This window comes from Metopolophium dirhodum, chromosome 6, assembly GCF_019925205.1.
Source record: "Metopolophium dirhodum isolate CAU chromosome 6, ASM1992520v1, whole genome shotgun sequence".
NCBI classification, from domain to species: domain Eukaryota; kingdom Metazoa; phylum Arthropoda; class Insecta; order Hemiptera; family Aphididae; genus Metopolophium; species Metopolophium dirhodum.
This window is the reverse complement of record NC_083565.1, coordinates 3,992,060-4,008,942: the sequence shown is the minus strand read 5'-3', so window position 1 is coordinate 4,008,942 and position 16,883 is coordinate 3,992,060. Positions and strand designations below refer to the sequence as shown.

General features: G+C 30.7%; 1 pseudogene; it reads left to right on the top strand.

The window, feature by feature from the left end:
- The first annotated feature begins 8,099 nt into the window (after positions 1 to 8,099).
- On the top strand, positions 8,100 to 8,980 carry LOC132946652 (52 kDa repressor of the inhibitor of the protein kinase-like; annotated as a pseudogene).
- Positions 8,981 to 16,883: the final 7,903 nt, after the last annotated feature.

Here is a 16,883-nt window from a genome sequence, read left to right as displayed (position 1 = left end):
ATGTAACTATAGGACATAGGTACTTGATAATTTAAAAGTACCTATATTAGACATTATCCATCAGGGTTAAACTGTAAAAGTGTGTATGAACGGATTTATTGGACAGGAAACATTAAAAATCTACATCACCTAGCTAGTAACGACAATTAAAAAAAAAAAAAAAGTTTTTTCCCAACACTCATAACGTAATTTTCTCTCATGCATAAAAACATAAGTCATGGTCCGACAAACGTAGTCGACATTTCCTATTTATTTTCCCAGAGACTGAATCGTTTTGTGATTTTTATTTTTTTAGTCCCATGACAATGAAAACACACCTATAATGCTATATAACGTGTATATAGTAATCAACAGGTTTTATTCTACTATAGATACCTGTGCTTTATATACCTATAATGTATACAAGTATATTGGATCATTATCCAACGCTTATGTTGTATCGGATTCATAATTTGAACTGTATGTGCTTATGCATACGTGCCCGAAAAAAATAAATATTTTTCAGTTTTTGTTGGACAGGATATCCGGTGTGCAGTTTTTGGCTGTATACATAATATAATATGTACCTACCTTTCTAGCGCTTCGCCGGACACACGCCGAAGCAGAACAACGGAGGTTGACGAGCACAATATGACCAATATATTATATAGGCGGATATACACGAAAACTAATTTATTATGTATACATTATAATAATTATTTAATTTATACAGGATCGTCCAGGTTTTGTAACTCAAATGTTGGGTGATCCTGATTATTCCTGCAGCAGGTCCACACGTTATTTATTGTATTATTATTGATGTTAAAATAAAATACAATCAATTCAGTTCTCAAACCTACGTGATATTTATATATAAATAAATTATGTACCTATATACTTGAAATCTAGATCCTATCATTTGTATAATATATTATATTATAATTTATGAATCGAACGTTATACTTTCTTTACACTTTGAACGTACCTGCTTGATATTTGGTAGTCGTATATTAATTACTAATTACTGATAAGGTTCATACAAATACGATAATGATTGGGGATAGTATAATATAATACATACACTAATACTATAGCAGTAGGTATACCTATTTGGCTATTTACTATTTACGCGATCATATAATTTTTTACATTGTGAAAATATGTATTATTAAAATATATATATATACATAATATTCACGTTTTTGTAATAAACGAGCACAGCAGACCGAAAAGATAGTTATCTCTATAAGATATTCACAAGACTATAAGGATTTCCTCAGAGTATATATAATGTAATAGATCAATGCCCCTGCCACCGTCGACACTTTAGCTGACTTCAGTTGTCGGTTCCACTTCTAATAATTGGGCGTTGAAGTTTCTAATAATACAGCACGACTGCTGTGCAGTGATTGGGCGCACCTCCTTCTCGGATAGGAAGTCGAAGGACATCTTTTACGTGGGAAAACTTTTTACATATATATTATATACACACACAAACAGATATACAATATATAAGTAGGTATCTGGTATATGTTATACATGTGTATATATTTATACGAAGGACTAAATCACTATTTTTTTAACACTTTCATATTTTACTTTTTAGGTACCTACGTCTATTTATAGCATTCCGTTATTTCCACCAGTATCAACATGATGCACATGAACTTGAACAGCTGAAACTATAATAAATAAATGATAAGTGTTCTACATTCCCACGACGGTTATTATTTTTTAAGTGTCGCATTGTCAAGTATACACAACGCGTATCTTTTATTCGTGGCAGCGGGGAGTACTTGGTGACTGGTATATAATAATATAATAATATTACATCTGAGCGTGAAATAATTCCTGTGCAGTGTGCCAGTGTGTGACATAATGAGCCCAACAAGTCGTGATATCCGACAAGTTAAATGGCTTATTATAAACGAACAAGAACGGTTTCATTATTGGTACAATACATTATATTAATAATATACTATATTATTGCCTATTAATGTATACTGCATACTATAATATTACTATTATTAATACTGCAATGTTGCTAATATAATAATTGTTCAACTTTTTTTTTATTTTGTTTTCGCGCATAGTGCATTCATAATTAATAGACATATGTGTTTGCCAAAACCAGAAAAGTGTAAAAATAGACACTTATTTAAAACATTAATTATACAAAACACCGCGGAGGCGTGTTCGGGTGTTCCACAGACGTGATCAGTGTGTATCAATACTATCAGGTGTATAATATCATGTAAATACAAAACGGTAAACCTATGCTTAAGTAGTACCCAGCGAGCATAGTCGAAAATAACGTTTCAAATTTGGAGGGGCTTGTGTTCAACGCAGTTTCATAGAAGTAGCAAATTTGTTTTCCTTAGGATTTAAAAAAAATGTTCCTTCCTATGTTTGGAATAAATTTAATAGTCTTATTGTCATTAAACTAAATCAATTACATGTTATCTTAATAATTATGTAGGTTAACCAAAATACTTACAGTTTTTCTATTTTAATTTTGTTCTATTTTTTTTTTTTGGAAGAGCTTCAATATTTTTATTGGGGGGGGGGGGGGATACCAAATAGGGTACTCCTTATTTACCCTCATTTATTCTAGCTAGATTTTTATTCTATTGAAACATATGGTATATCATAATATAATATATATATATATTGTGTTTTGTTAATAAATATTCATGATTTCGAAATACTTTTTAATTTTTCAATATATTTGATTTTTACCATTTATAATATTTACGCTTTATTTTAACTGTTTTAAATTAATATACGTATATAAATCTATTATTTTAATTTATTTATTTTTAGAGCGGTGTAAAAAAATAAAGTGCACAAGTTGTCTGGTCCGTGGGTTTAAAATATTTATCGTTTGCACTCGTATAGCTGGTCTTTAACAAACAAAATATGAATATTATATAATTTTCATTGCGGATAAAATAATGTAAATGAGCTGAAAAATTATTCATGTATAGCTAACGTAAAATATATATGATAAATAAAATCAATGTTTCGTAAATGGGACAAATGTAAATTTTGTTGTGTTTTATTAACGGTCATACGATAACCACGCGAAACGCAGTACAAATATAATATTATAATATTATATATATTCTTACAACATAAACAACGATAATAAAATATAATATAATATTTATTATATAGGTACGATGCGAATATCATATTATGTTATTACTTATTATATTGTGTATAAAATATATAAGTTTATTTATATAACAAAGCGTGCTGTGCGTATTATTTATAAATAAAACGTGCCACTGCTGGCAAGAAGATATTATAATATTGTAAAAAACAAACGTGCTATATTATAATATACAATATACATAATAATATTACAACAATAATACTATTATAGTACTAAGGTAATGGACAAACGCAAATTGCATCAGCTGCTGCTGCACCGAGCACGCCGCCTTTATAATAATATTATTATTGTACCTATACCTACTCTGAACACCGAACACGTGGACATTATATTTTATTGTGCTGTACATTGAAATTATTATAATATGCATCGCGTATGTACCTACGTACATCATTATGCACCGTATACACATACCTCTTAATTGAGTTATTCACTGCAACTTTATTATAATATGCATTTTAATATTTTATTATTGTATTATTAATGGTGTCCACGGCGTTTATTGGATGTACGTGCAACGCGTATATAGGTAGGTAGGGTACCTACCGACCTACCTACTACCAACTACCAGCTATCTGGTTATTATTATTTTATTGTTCGTCGTAGGACGCGAGCCCGATGTCCGAGCGTGGCCAGCGTTTGCAACGGGGGACAATATGATTCGAGACGCATAGAGGTACACGGGGGAATTATATTTTTTAGGTACTATTCGACATAAAGGGTTGGGAGACCGTGTCTAATAACCGTCGAAAATTTCTGTATAATATACGCTTTTTTAGGGTAACGAAAAATCGTGAATCGGTATTAATGAACTATACACATATTAATAATAACAAAATATACTGCACTGGACTTCGGAGGGTCAGTGCTATATTTTACCGCACTCGATATATGTAAACGCACGTACTCTTGGTTTTTTTTCCTATACACGCTGCGTGTCTGCATATTCTTAAAAGGGGCAGATTAGTATTAATGGGGTGCAGTGAAAGGAGTACAGTAAAAATTTTTTTTTTTTTAAATAAAACGTCAGCTGAAACGTATATATAAAATATATGTTCACAAAGACGTTGTATACATTATACCTACGGTTGTAATAGTGTATATGTATATTAATATTATAATATTATTTGTATGCAGCATGTAGGTACCTACAAGAAAAACTCTAAGCGGACAGTGTTGTAAACTTGTAAATAATACTTTTTAAATATATAATCATTAAATATTATTTACTTTTTAAAAGTACATATGAAATAATCTTCGAATACCTACTTATGTAAGTTATAAATTCTGTCGAGTGTGAAATAATTTATTTAATCAAAATTTAAGAAATCCCACTCTACGAGTGTGCTAAATTCGTGTTTCCAAACGTATTTTGAACAAACAATTATAACTCTGTATTATACGATTTTAAAAGAATTTGGTAACTTAATATATAATATGATGTAATGTGTAGAAACCTAAATTAATTAAATATCTTAATTTGTTAATAAAAGATGGACCATTTTATACATTTTTTTTAAAGTACATACTTAGATTTTAGTTTTTTTTTTTTTAATATTTCCAGTAATAATTTATATACCTATTCATATTTTGATATTTTTCAATACTGGCTAGTATTTATTTACTTTTAACAGAACTGTAATAAAACTATTATTTATTCATTCAATTTTAGTATAAAAATATTTTAATAATAATTATGTTCCAAATCTATCTCCTTGTTATAACTAAATCAACAAACGTAACTATATATGAGCCAGTAACTACGGACAGATGGACATTGGACACATCAGGGATTTAAGGTATCTAAAAAAGGTAACCAAAAAAGATAACAACAACTGAAATAATGAAAACAAGCCAACAAGATATAAACGGTTTTACTTTGATGCAAAACAATAGTTTTGTCGCCAACAATCAACAGTCAACACTGACTGATACAATTACAAAATACGAATTACGATGGTCAAAAACTCAAAAACATTACACCCGGGCCTACCATCCCACAAAGAGACGCGATAAATAATTTATCTATCATCCTTCATACATAATGTACACATCAAATGTATATAAAAAAAATTATAAATTGTTGATAATGTTACCGGAAATGTTGACAATTATGAAATAATGACGAATCCAATTTCCTAGGAAACGATGACAAATCTTACAGCGGGAAGGAAATTATATCATTGACTCTAGTACTTGTTATCAATTCCTAACGGTAGTAGGAAATTATCATTATTATTTTGGTTATGATTGGGGATAAGATATTAATTTATTATAATTATTTTAATTATCACTAGGTATTTAATGATAAAATATAATGCTTATACAATTAAACATAGTATTATCAAGTTAAAAACAAATTAGGTAGTATTATTCATTTTTATTTACGCTTGGCAAACTTTTGTAACATTTAGAAAATTACAAATTCTGGATACCATTATTTTGCAGACACTCCTATATTTTTTCTAGCATTTCGTTTGATATCAGGTTCGGGTTTCGGGTATATCCTGCCCCTGAAATAATAACTTTAGTAGATGCCTCTCTTATTTTCGATCTCGTGTACATCTGTTTCAGAATTCCACTTTCAGTGCCTACAATTTGTAACAAATATATACCTAACTTTATTAATCTATTTGTTATGCGTTTTAAAATGGATACAATGAAGAGGCTACAGGCTACACAAATACTATAATGTAACCCTTAAATTGCTTGTAACGCCTTGTATAAATCCTCTTTGGCAGTTTTGCTTCTGTTATAACCGCTAATACATTTCTCTGAGTTCCTCGAGCGAGATGAGATGTATATACTATATGTACCTATAGTATTGAAAAGTAATAAAGAATTTCAAATAAACTTCAAAAATTATTCTTATGTTTAAAATTCTAACAATAAAATATAAATTGTACTCAAGCACTGTCTATATGTACCTATATATAGTATATACTATAATATGTATTGATACCCTCTCGCCCCACACATACACAAAATCTTTCTTAAAAAATGCCCCCTTCCCCCGTAAATGTATGCCACTGCGAGTATAGGTACCTACACAGTATACCTACTATTATTATTACATATTTATATATTATTAAGCAGATATAGGTATTACCCAGTTATATATCTTGCATATACATACAGAAATTCACACTATATGTCTATATATACAGTTGTCGTGTACAACATAATAATATAGACGTAAAATCTGTGTGTGGGTGTGTGTGTGTGTGTGTGTGTGTGTGTGTGTGTGTGTGTGTGTGTGTGTGTGTGTGTGTGTGTGTGTGTGTGTGTGTGAATGCACACTGCACGCGTGGGTCGTCTAATTAAACGCGGCTTTATACTTTTTCCCCTCCAACAGCAAAATGTGGTTCAAGATTTTGACGTGCGTCTCAAGTGGCCGGTGTACGCGCCAGAGACCGGAGAATGAACATGTGGCGGTTTTTAAAAATATAAGACCAAAAAACACCCAGTCATGAGGGTCGGTTAATAATAGCCCAGTCGTGAAAAACTGGTGGTATATCGACGAAAGGTGTTTGCGCGTGTATATATAATATATATATATATATATATCGTTAAAGGGCCAACAGTTAATTTTAATTAAGCCAAGGGTTTGCTATTGTGTTATTATTATACGCATACGCATATAGTGTACATTACGTATGCGTGTATTATGTACCTACGTATAAAAAATGAAACGAAAAACGTGCAAATAGTCGTCGGTATATTATTATAATTTGTATAGTGTGGGTCATTATGTCATTGTTTAAAATCTAACAAATAAATTGAATAGCTGCAGCACGTACCTATTGAACAGAGTTAATGGACTGAACTAACAATTAATAATTAATATTATACCTAATATATAAATAGGTAGCCCGTTCTTAAAACAATAGGAAAGGGCTAACTCAAGGGCTATCTTCGTCAAATTATATTATTTAGTGTAGTCCCTCGCCTTTCAATTAAATATTACTGCATAGGTATATACGTTTAGTGCATACTTTATTCTGTTGACTTTTATAATATATATTAAATAGTATGATATTTAGTTTTATATTGAAAAACTAAATTTTCAATGTCACCATAACGTAGATATTGTAATCTTATTATATCCAAAGTTTTGGTCTTGAGATTCAGCAGGGACAATTTTGTGTACAAGTGGGGGATGCGGGAGTCTGATCCTCCCATGGCCTTTTTTTATTGATGGCCATAGGCGGTATAGCCTTCTTGTTCAGGATGTGCAATAATTTAAAAAGATTAACCCTTCTCAAGGTAATCTAAGGTATTATAGAGCTCAGACGGTGTAATATGGTGTCGACTTTTACTTTCAATAATTGTATATCTTATGAAAATGAAGTACGGTCACGTGCTTGTATAAAATGATTTTATACTACCTAAGTTGACAGCATTGATGTTTTTGTGGTTTTCGTTAGGTAATGCCGTAGCCCGTAATGGGTGATTATCGAAAATTTGGAACACCTAATACTTTACCAAATAAAAATTTGAGATTCTTCTATATATTATATATTTGTGACATTTATACAAAAGGGATTCCGAAATCTTAAGTTCTGGGGTTCTCGGTATACTACATCGACATTTATTTGAGTAGTCTGCAAGTAGCCCCCCCCCCCCCCCCCCCCCGAAATGTCAGATGACAATAATTTTATTAATTTAATTGAAAATACAATTGTAAATGCAATATGCGTGAATCCGTGATACCCGCTGCCCCGAATACGTAGAATTTTTAAAAAAATTAACCGTTAACCGTTAACCGTTTGTGGTGGTGAAAGCTAAACGAAGTAATGTATTAAAAGAAAAATTAGAATCAAAATCAAAATCATTTTCTGGCTTAAAAAAATTTTGTGAAACGAAGTGGGTGGTACGTCATGAGTCGATTTTGATATTTGTTGAAGGTTTTTACGAAACTTTTAGTGCATTAAAAGAATTTATGGAAATAAAGGACAAAGCTGCTCATTCCTTACAAAAATCATTGTGTAATTTTTCTTTTATAATAACTGTATATATAATGGATAAGGTTCTTGGAATAACATACTCTATCTCTAGATTTCTTCAAAAGGAAAATTTAGATATTATAACAGCTATGGAATCAATCGAATTAAGTGCAAAAACTACAAAGTATTAGAAATGAAGAAATATTCACTGAGATTTTCCATCGAGCAAGTAAAATTGGAGAAAATGTAGGCGTATTTCCGACTACCCCAAGAGTAGTGGGTACTCGAACTATGAAATACATAATAATGATTGCATTTCTTATTTTAGGCAATCAATTTTTTTCCCATATTTAGATGATATTCTGGCATCATTTCATGAAAGATTTAAATTTAACTCAGATATTATAATTTCATTATCTTGTTTATTGCCAAATAATCTAAAATCTTCTTCATTTAATAATTTAAAGCCAGCAATTGATTTTTACAAAGAAGATTTAGAAACTCACAACACTAATGTTAATTTTTATACCTACTGTATTAATAGAAAATTAATTTGAATTGTGGTAACTAAAATGGTCCAAAGTGGAACCAAAAATGGTTTCAAAAAGCCCTTTAGATGCTCTATCAAAATGTCCAGATGAACTATTTCTAAATATAGCTGAAAATACTAGCCATTTTACCAGTCTCAATAGCATGAGTTGAAAGAAGTTTCTCCACATTAAAAAGGATAAAAACCTATTTAAGAAACTCAACAAGTTAGACGAGGCTAAATGGTCTAGCACTCATGAATATTCACCGGGAAATAATTATTGACCCTGAAACAATAATTTATATGTTCGCCTCAAAAAAATAAAGGAGCTTAGACTTTATGTTCTAAGCATGTAATCTACTTTTATTTTTGTCTTTTTTTTATGTATTAATTATATATTTATTATATGAATTATTTATCAGAAATACAGTGTAAACTTAATTTGCTGTCATAATTGGCCATAAAAAATTAAGCCCCCCCCTCCCCCCACCGAAAAAAATCCTGGCTACGGCACTCACTCTCATGTATACATGGGGTAATGTATTGATATATTATGTAGCCTTAGCCCTTAAGTATAACAGGTACCCTTTAATCGTTTCACGGGATTTAAATTTAGACACAGAAACGTACAAAGTACGCATACTTTTAGGAGACATGCAGTGTGCAGCGTGCCAATGTGCGTATAGGTATACGAAAGAAAGGACCTTAAGCACTATAGAACGCTTATCGCGGCTATAAAATATGCGCGCATAATATGATATGTTTTTATCTCGAAAACTACACATGGATTTTAAAAATTACATAAGGCGTCAGTTTATACGATTCTATAGAGAGTGTAGTGTTACAAGCATATATTATAACAATGCGTCCATGGCATGTGCCATTTGAATCAATGTTGTCGTTATTACGATCAGCTACATAGGTACTACGTGTGCTATAATATTTTAATAATGCAGTACAATTGTACAAAGCAGGGGGTGAAGCGTACGTATAAGTGCAGCGTAGGTACATAATATTCTTTTGTAAACTCGTTATTATACGAACGTGGTGAGATCACATTAATAATTGTAAAATAATTGTTATCCGCAATATTCATATAAATTATAGTTAAATGTTCAATAAAATCCGTCCTATAAAATACGTACGTATATGCATTATGCAGCCATGCAGGGTTTAAAGTGGTAAACAATTCTAAGGGGACTAATGACTCCATATTATAATTTTAAGCATTTCATATATCATATTTTTATGTACAATATATATGTAATGTATAAACAGTGGTTGTTTAAGCATACTCATCCCACTTTTTACCCTGAATAAAGTGCTCTAATTTAATGTAATGTACTGACTATACATGTATCAACTGAGTCCTCTTCACCCCCCCCCCCCTACCCCCACTTTAACCCCTGCGTATATGATATACCTAATAACAATAATAGTAATAAAAGATTCCGATGTTCTTCATAATTTTAAAAATACACTAGTACCTACATAGACTTGCTTTTAACAAATTAAAAAAAAAACAATGTTTTTATAATAAAAAATGTATGACAGTAGGTACTTATTATTAATGTCCAACAGTATTATTGTTATTACAAAAGGTAGACGACATCATGAAGTAATAGGTTGCCAGGTTGGTATAAGAAAAAGATTGAAAATGAAAAAATAATAAAACATTGTTGATTGTTGAACAATAAAATATTATACGGTACAATTATATAAAGTATAAGGCTAATATAAAATGTATTTTTTTTATATTAAAATATTGTCAATGAGTTGTAATAATATCCAATTGTTGCCTGACAACAGTTCTTTTAAAAAAAAAAAAACCATACCTACCAATGTCTATATACTCTATAGTAAAATAATAATAATATGATGAATGGGTTTTCGCGATTACAATTTGTATGTCTGCCTGCCTGCTATGTACATTGTACACATTAAAATAATAAAATCGCAATTTGCAAACTGTAGAGTTAATTTTATCATTCATACACTCTTGTCATCATATTTACGTAAACGTGTACCTGTCAATATCTGGCAATATATACGTCATTTTTATGGTATACTCGTATTTCGAATGACGACGACGTGGTTCTGGATGCCGTTTTTATCGCCATGTAATAATGTAATATTATACGTCTATAATATACGTCTAGTTAATTTCTAGTTATTTTCTAATGTGCACTTCCGATAAACACGGAAGTCCGATACTTGCAGTTCATTGTCTGTGCACGTATTATAGACAAAAAGGGGAAATTATCATCCGAGTCAATGAACCGTATATCATCGGCTCATATATAGTCATATATTGATTGTGTTTGTATATTATGTCGACCCATTAAAACCATTTCGAGTGTGAATGCAAAGGCCTTCCACTCTAGTGTTTATGTGTTTTCATGTACAAATCAATTATTATTAACCAATACGGTTTTATGGCGGTAATCATAATACGGTAATCTCCTGTGGAGATCTGCTTTATTTTTGACTCGAGCGAAACATCTGTGTGTTTGCGTTCTTTTGCTTTTCTAATTTTAAAACATATATTGTATATATACCTACCATAAAATCAACAACGACCAGCTGCGTCGAGATAAAGGACTTGTAGTTTTATCTTTTAAAATAAATAATAGTAGTACAAATATAAGTATAGTATTATATAAGTACACCTATATCTATAAAAGATTAGCTTAAAACCAATAAATAATTAATAACTATTGTAAAATACATTTTAGAAAATTCTGTAATGTGTTTTCATATTTAGTACTTAGTATTTACATAATTGAAAGTATAAAAAGGATACAAAATATGGTGCCTTGGTTGATAAGCCGGGATTACAGAGAGCTTACTGTTTATAAAGTAAAAAAATATTAGTATTTATAATTCAGCAGGAAATGGTATTCAAATATCAAGACAGTAAGAAGTTGTATTAGTATACACTGTAAAATTGTAAGACTGATAAAATTCCAAATTCTTTTACATAAAATATAGGTATTATTTTAATAATTCATAAGACCCCGAGATCCCACTTAATTGTTAACTTTTATTTCATACAAAATAGGTTGATAAATAAGTTGACGTTATACAATTTATTGACTATAAATTGTTGTTAAAATGGGTATATACGGTTAGTGATCTTTTTTTTTAGATTCAAACCAAAATTATTTATCCCACTTTGAATGTATATAAATATCGTCACCCTAGTATGAAATTAAATATAATAATGTATCCTAGCCGAAATAAATATGTATACTACATTTTTATAATATTTAAGTTTCTTGTATACCTATTATATCTTGTATTCATGTTTAAATATCGTCCTTACCTATTAAAGGTCCGTAACAAAGTTGTTGAGTAGGTGCATATTATTTTGTATTAGTCCGTGGTCTGAACCTGGTGTCATATTAAATAATTTTACTGCAGAGTTATATATCACGTTGTATAATTGTATCGCAATACAGTAAATCGTCACATTAATTATATTCGTAAGCAGTTTTTTTAAATTTTAGAACATTCATAATAAGTAGTATCCATTATTCTTATCATAACCTGCGTAATAAATAAATTATATTACAGCGTTAAAATATGGATCAGATAAATCTGGACGCGATCTGTTATGGAGAAGTGTCGTCCACAAAATTAACGAAAATCTCGTTGTATTTGCTTAGGCAGTACATATACATATAGGTACTAAAATTGGAACGATAAATATTTTCCAGTCTACTAATGATCTATCACAAGAACTACGTCTCGTCAACGTTGTGGTTACGTGGGCGAGGATTATTGGAGACAGTGACGGTGTGTCCGACAAAATAAATTCTGAGAGCCAAAACTATAAGGATAATAAACTCGCGAATTGGAAATATTCAAAGTTAATCACTCATTCACTCGATGTACAAAATTCGATGGTAGTGATCAATACTAATATTATAAACTGTGGTAATGTATTGTCCTTATAACGCGCGTGGTAATATTGGTAAATTTATGAAAACCTCGGTAATACTTGGGTAGGTAGGTATACCAGGTAGGGCTTACATTGTCATGTACTTGATCAATGATGTAGCCAAAGAGGGAGGGGGACATTTTCGATCCCACTCGCCCTTAACTAACAAATATATATTATTAATGTTTAACTTAATTTTGTAAAAATTAAAATAACATACTTCGTTGCCTGCCCCCCCACCTCTTGATTAAATTTCTAGCTATGCCCTTGTTCTTGATGGCAAGACGTCATTATACGAACGGGAACGGCAGTCGCGTGTATTCCGAAACGCGTATATATATATAAAGCTTAACGTATTCGATGTCCGTTAGCCGTTCTCGATCGTGTATGGATGCATCATCGCATCGATAGATCAAGAATATGCCCCCCCCCCCCCCCCCCGAGCTCTTCCACGGAAAATTAGTACATCCTAATTCCTAACCATATACCTACGTTTTTACACGTTTTTACACGGCTACTTGTCAGCACCGTATATAAAAAAATGACAATATAATACTACTTATTTTTATATTATTATTTAGTATCGAACACGAAGACGCATTTCGATGATATGTAAATATATGTATAAATTATGTAGTATGTATTTCACTGTATTTGAATCCGTTTAAATAAATATTGTTCATAAAACTATATTATATTGTCTGTTTTTATTTAACCTGCCCAGAATCTAAAACTCAAAACAATGGTTGATTTTATTATGAATATCAGAATATATTTTAATAATTTGAGACGAATAAAATAATATTTTTGAATTTTATGTAAATTGGTACAACTTAAGTGTACACCTAAGTGTTTACCTAGGCCATATAATAGATATATTAGTAGTGTTTGGAATAATAATATGCTAAATATATACCTAAACAAACAAGAAGTTTAATTTATAGAAATTTAGAGTTATATAATATGATTCTTACACCAATTATTTAACATATAATATATATATAATAGTCAGAATTTGTACATATGATAGAAAATTAATATATGGAGTTTCATGAAAATTTACTGCAACTTCTAATGCGTCGAGTGTGAAGAATGAATAATTAGTCAATATATAATCATTTGTTTGCAACGGGAAGCAGCTTAAGACAATAATATTGATCGTAAAATTCAGTCGAATCAGATGTAGCTGTAAAAATTTTTTTACAATATTTTAATTATTGCTGACACGTGAGTCGATAATCAATATCAGCTATTTCCATGTGCGTGTGGTAATCAGTAGGTACATAACAATAAAACGCTACTATAATTGATATATTATGTAGGGCTCGGATTTCGATGTAATTTGCATTTTTTTACTGAAATGTTTAACACAATGCTTTCCAAGATACAAATGTGTCTCAAGTATACATGCTATGCAAACAACGACTTTTTTTGACGTTTAAGGGCATTTTTATTATTTATAATTATAGGTCATATTATTTTAATCTATTTCTAATAATATTACGAAAAATATATATATAAATACACACATTGTAAACAACATTAGGTAATTCGCTGGTAATTAAATAAAATGATTAACAAATGTATCTTAATGTCACACTGTCGCACATGCCAATTATCCGATGACTAATTATTTAGTTTGTCGATCATCTTTATGTTTTCTTATCATACGATAACATTGTTTCGGTGGTGGGCGAATTTTTTGAAAGGTCATTTTTTTAGAGTGTTTAGGTCATAAATTAATTTTTTGAAAGGGCATTTTTTGATATTGTATGGCATTTAAATCTTAGCTTTAAATTTATGTATTATATATGTTTAATAAATGTTTTATTGATGACATTGAAACTACAAGCTTGTACAATCATCTCTTGAATATATTAATTTTTCCATACCGTATAATAAAAGACATACCTACTTAGGTCTTATTTTATTTGAATATATTGTAAATCCCTATTAATATATTTTATACCCCCAATCCCCCCCTCCACTAGCTACTATATCTCAAGTGTAGGCGTAACTAGGTTTATAAGTTAATATTTTTTGTGTTGGTTTAAATTAAATATAGTAATTATAAGGTATTTTTATAATTTGTAAAAAAAAAAAAAATAATAACAATTGTATGGTACACACATTTACCCAAAAAAATCTGAGTGGGCTTCAAACAGTTCTGGCAAGTTCAGTCAGGTGGGTATGCGTGGCAAGGTGTTCTACACATATGATCCAGGAATCAGGATCTGTTACAACAAACTATATTTGCAATTTGAAACCAACTTACAGATTTTGTCACCACACTACTCACTCGGCATCACCCATCTATAACATTTTATATTGTTGGAGTATAATAGGCGGGGCACCTCTGAAAGGTATATATTAACATCTGAGTGTAGTTACCAAGGTGCTACTAGCTATAAAAAACAAAATTTTTTTCTTGTTAATAAAACAATATATTTACAATCTATGTTTAGGAAAGACATCTCCTATATACACCTCACTCGTGGTGCAATTATCATTAAAAATTAATTGTAAAATAAATATGATTTAGGACCCAGTTTTAATAAAATTGATTTACTCATAGGTTCTAGCATCTATGCCATTAGAAGAGATATATTTAGAAATAATTTTTTGTAAATGTTTTTCAACTAATTCTGTTATCAAGAACGTCATATCTCTCTCAATATTGAATACTACGAAGTTTAAAGTTACGTTTACACATATTATATCCATCATGATGTGTTACCAAATATCGACAAGTCGTAGTAAATCGATGTAAAAAACCTTCTGGGGTGGTTTTTTTTTCGGGGGGAGCGGGTCTAGTCACTTAAGCTCTCTGGTTAGGCCCTATATTGCATTACGCACGCTATCGCTCTAGGGACCCGCAACTATAATATATAGTATATAATATTATATTATACGACGGCGAAAACCTAATGCCGGCCCGTATAATATAGTCTCGAAAACCGAAAAGACCAGCGATCCGTGTAAAACGATACAGCCGACCGATCTCCGGGGACATCCGTCGAAAACGACAGATGCAGACCTCCCGTATATTTTAATATCTCTATAATAAGTGTACATATTATGTGTGTGTGGCGCGGGCGTATCTCTATAATATAATATTATTATACATTCTCTTCGGGTAGGTTTTTTCGTCTCGCTCGCTCACTCTCTGCTTTCTGTCCCTCGTTTTCCTCTCCGCGTACATACACTCGCGCGCGCGTAACAGATGCGATGCGATAAGATAACGAGCGCATTTGTATATACGAGTATACGCATAATATTATAATTTATAATATAATATAATATAATAATATTCGTGATCAAATAAAATACGATTCAAAGGCGGCGCAGGACCGGTCCCTGTCGTCCACTAACGTCGTGTGTCGCGCGTTTGCATAATGCGCCCCACAGATCGGTCGCCCCGATAACCCATGACGCGATCCGTCCCCGGACCGGTGGCGGCGGCGTTCGATCGACGTGTTATATCTTAAATCGTATAATATAATATTATAATAATACTATGTGCAGTACGACCCGTAGGCACATATTTCTATATTATAATATTGACAGGGTGTTCCGTAAGAGTCCGGCATCGCACGATGTCATAATAATTATTTATATGTGCCGCGAGTGAAGGTTTTCGATAACGCGCGGGTTTTCAGCGGTGCGGGTTAGGTTAGGTGAAATTTCCGGTAGCTATAATATATACTTCAATTATATTATGTTATGTAGGTTATGTAGGTTACTTTCGCGAAAGCTCTTACCTTTTACCACTTTTATCATTTGTACCGAGACTTGAACCAATATTTATTCAATATTTTTAAAATATCTATTTTGTTCATCTGATTTTTACGATTAATCGAAACAAAAAAATGTAGCAAAAGTTTAACAAATGGCAAATATTAAACAATAGGAAATATTTAAAATATCAATGTATAATATATTATTAAGTATATTGTAAATTTATGTTTTGTATATTTTATATTTTAATACATAACATTTGTTAATGTCCAGTCGCGTTTTTCTTAACTCAAATTTTTTGAATAAACTTTAAAAGTAAGTACTTATGTATGATTTGAAATTTAAATATTTTAACTTATTATAATAGCTTTGAAATATTGAGTTATCTAATAAATTTAAATATTTTTAACATGCTATCAATTATTGTTATATCATAATAAAACAAACTATATTGGAATTCTGATAGATGGCAAATGCGATTGATGCAAGATATCAAAGATTAAATTATGTTTAACGTTTAAGTTGAATATTTAAACTTTAAAATATGACGAAGTACAAACATATTATTTT